Here is a 3978-nt window from a genome sequence, read left to right on the forward strand (position 1 = left end):
TCGGAACTAAATAACTCTATTTAATGCTTTCAACGCATGGATAACATCAAAAAATCCTAAAACATAGTATACACGATCTTTAAGCTCATTTCTTGGATCGTAGACAATGTATGACTTGGCTGTTGATTCACATTGAAAATCCACATACGAATAATAGATACTAATAATAGGAAAGGCTAAAAGAACCTAAAGTAGTATGAATATAATGCGGCCAAAAGCACTTTTGTGAACTAAACTCTAAGGCATTTAGTAAACATCAATAACATTATAGCCTTATGGAATGTTCATGATTATTTTTATAACATTAAAGATAAACAATGACATTGCAAATTTCAAATATTAAACCGTCATATTTCATGAGCTACTTGTAACATAAATTTTTTTAGTGAGGATTGGACTAATTAAATGTTTAGTAATTTGAACTTAACGGCCGAAATGGCAAATTATGATTTTTATCGTTATTAACCTATGCTACCGCCCTTCCCAACAAAACAATATAAGGTCTCAATGGTTGGAAATGCCAAATAACGAAGTTGTTTATTTATTTATAGGAACATTAAAAAGTGGTACTACTTTTCTTATGCGGTGTAATATTTCATTGTTCTACGGGTATCACTTGGTCTTGATATGATAATAAGTCAACCTGCTATTGGTTGCTGCTGACATCAGTCGTTACGTCATAATTGGGTACGTAAAATAACACAAATTTTTACATCAGGTGAATGATACAGAAATAAATTACGCTTTGTTTCATTTAGACCTTTTAATAATAACAACTCATATCCGCCTGACACAAGTACATCCGGCCTTTGGTGCTGCTCCGCACTGAAGGCGACGTACGAAAAACATTCCTCGAGGTACTTATTAGTAAAATATAAAATGCTAAATGTTCTGATCACTAATGTCTCCGGCCATCATTGATTTGAAGGAAATGAAACTTGAAAATAATAAATAAATTTGGTACATTCATTTACCCATAACTTCCTACTATCTTGCATAAAAAATAGTTTCATTTTTAATGTTCTAAAATTTATTATTTGTCATTTTCATACCCTAAAACCTTACATTGTTTTGTTCAGTAGAGCGATAATAACAGGTTAATAACGCGAATTTCGTTTCCGGTTTGAATACAAATAATGGATGGAAATTCAATAAAACTTTCAACAAACCAATAAAAGTGTAAAAAACAAAGATACGCTTAAAAATTACCAAAAGTAGTGTAACCATAACTTCGTATGTGCGTACTATGCACTTATGTACCACGTAGTAACTTCTGATCACATAAAAATAGCTTTACTTGATTTTAAAATAACACTCTATTACACAACGAAATTATACTTTCTTCCTGAGTAAACACGACGACCAATTAAAAAGGAATAAATTCATTTTCTACTATTTAAACTGTTCACGCAATCCGCAATCAAAATCGTATATAACTTTCAAGACTAATTAACGTATTAGAGTTAATGCGCCGCCATTAAGTAATATACGCTATTGTTATCGAGAAGCAGTGGAGGTTAGGCCTACTGCATGGGAGGTTGATGCTCAAAGTTAAGCGAGCCACGGACCACTACCTAAAACCTACAGTCTTCGAGGACCCCCAACCTAAAACTAAAAATTCTATTATGCAAATTATTCATAGTTTTGCCCATAGAAATATACATAGATATGTTTTATTTTTTATTTAATTTATTTATTATTATTATTATTATTTAATTTTATTTGATTCGAGTTTCATGTAAAATATATAAGAAATTAATATTTATCACGAAAATATATCAAAGTAGATAATTTATCAGTTACACACTTGACTACCCTCCTTTACATCCATAAAATTTAGTTTAACATTAGGAGTATAAACATGTATCTTTTACTATAATTAATTGCATTAATGAATCCAGAATTCATATTGAACTACTGCTATATTAGGTTAAATAAATATGTTCATTAAAGTACTAAAATATGTTTAATATTTTGGCAGACACTAATGTGATCATGGTTTGGCCTGCTTGTGCATAGAAGATCTACAAAGAAATTCCAGTAAATTTATTAACTGCTGACAATCAAGGAATTTGCCTTATAACGTATTCGTGTATTTAAAATCTGCTACCATTGATTGGTTTAGCGTAGTCTCCCCCACTTGATGGTGAAAACTAATTTCTGTTTGTTTATAAATCTATAAATATAAACGATACCTTTGAATGTATTTACTTGGGAGCTCTTCGATCAGGATGATGTCTGCTGTAAAGCAAAAGAAAAAGTCTCTCAAGATGACTTGTCTGGCATTGAACCTGGTTATAAAATACCTGTAATTGTATAAAAATTGTCTCCTTCATGTTTGTTTTTTTAGATAATTGGGTTAATCTTGTTCTTTAGATTTGAATATTAACAATACATTGGGTTTTTTTACTAAAATTAAGTTAAATAAGTAACTCTTCCGTTGTATTTCATATTTCTCATTTTATAAAAGTCGTACTAAAAGTTGACTGATGAAATGCGCAAGGATGTACTTTAAGCTACTTTCGTGTGAAAGTCAGTTCAGTGTCATTCTTAGATTTTATAATAAATGTCTTCAGACTTCCCTAAGGGATGAGTTGACCTAGTTCCCTTAGTTTATGAAAATATATTTCAGAGGTAAACGAATCAGGGAGAGGGCATCAAATAATTTACTCTATCAGTCTTTAACTATCAGTCTTAATTATCAGTCAGTTTTTAACTATTTTACTGTAGAAAAGGGTAAAAAAAATGTTAAAACATCACGTAACTGCTTCGTAAATTTATTAATAACAGCAAAGGGTTTGTAGTGAGTACTTGTTTAAGTCTTATTTATGTATCGATTCGGTAGTCACTCCGTAGTTACCTTGTGTTTTGTAATCAAACTTTATGGTTTTAAACTAGCACAGCCCTATAGCAATAAGTATCAATTATTCATAGAGGATGATAACAAAACTTAGTATTTTTTGCCCCTAAAAAATAAAATAAATTAATTAATAATTCATTAATGTATTTTGACTTTCATAAATTAAAAATTATTTGAGCACTGTTCGGTTACATATAAATAACTAAATTATTCATATTATTTAATATGAACTAACTATATAATGCCATTAACTATTGATACAGTGAATAGAAAATTTGTTTTAACAGATAATCACTAAATATATAATGTTTTGAATCATCGTAATTTAGAATCAATTTACTATTAAGATGAACAATAGGTTAATGTAGCGATGTTTCAAAATGCTACGAAATTTATGTTTCTGTGTTCTCTAGAACTAAATAGTTGGATATTACTGAACAACTTACATACATGATTATTTCTAGTTATATCGTAGAATATTATAGCTTATAACCTCTACGAAGATATAGCTTCTGTACACTGCAGTAGATGACGTAAAAAAGTAAATATCCGTATTCATTAGATATAAAACTGTTCTGCCCATGTAACAAAATCACAGTCAACCACTTTAACACTGTCACAACATAAATATTTACCTCCCTTTCTTACCCAAAGTTAACACTCAATACAGTAAGCAGGTTATTTACGAACCTCAAAATGCTGATCGTAAAATTACTAAAACGTCTATTAATGTTCATAATTTTAATTTGAAATGCTTAATCATAAAACATATTTGCCTATATAAAATTTGAATTGTAAAATAATAATATCAAAACATCAAATGTGAAATATTTCGTGGAATTAAACATTTTAAATAAATATCGAACGTACGTGTTCCTGTAGTTCTTTAAACTATAATGGTAGTCTATTTGTATTAATTTTATTTAACTATTTGCAATATTGGATAACTCCATGTTAATAACACCCGTGGTCTCTAGGTTAGAGAGCCACACCCTTTAGAGAGTCATACCCTTACCCTAGGTATGGCGAAGCTCTAAAAATTGCAAGGCGTTTTGATGTTATTAATTGAAGTTCTATAACATAACAGGAATTCTACGTTCAAACAGTAAATATTTTTA

This window comes from Homalodisca vitripennis, unplaced genomic scaffold, assembly GCF_021130785.1.
Source record: "Homalodisca vitripennis isolate AUS2020 unplaced genomic scaffold, UT_GWSS_2.1 ScUCBcl_436;HRSCAF=2420, whole genome shotgun sequence".
In the NCBI taxonomy this organism is placed as follows: domain Eukaryota; kingdom Metazoa; phylum Arthropoda; class Insecta; order Hemiptera; family Cicadellidae; genus Homalodisca; species Homalodisca vitripennis.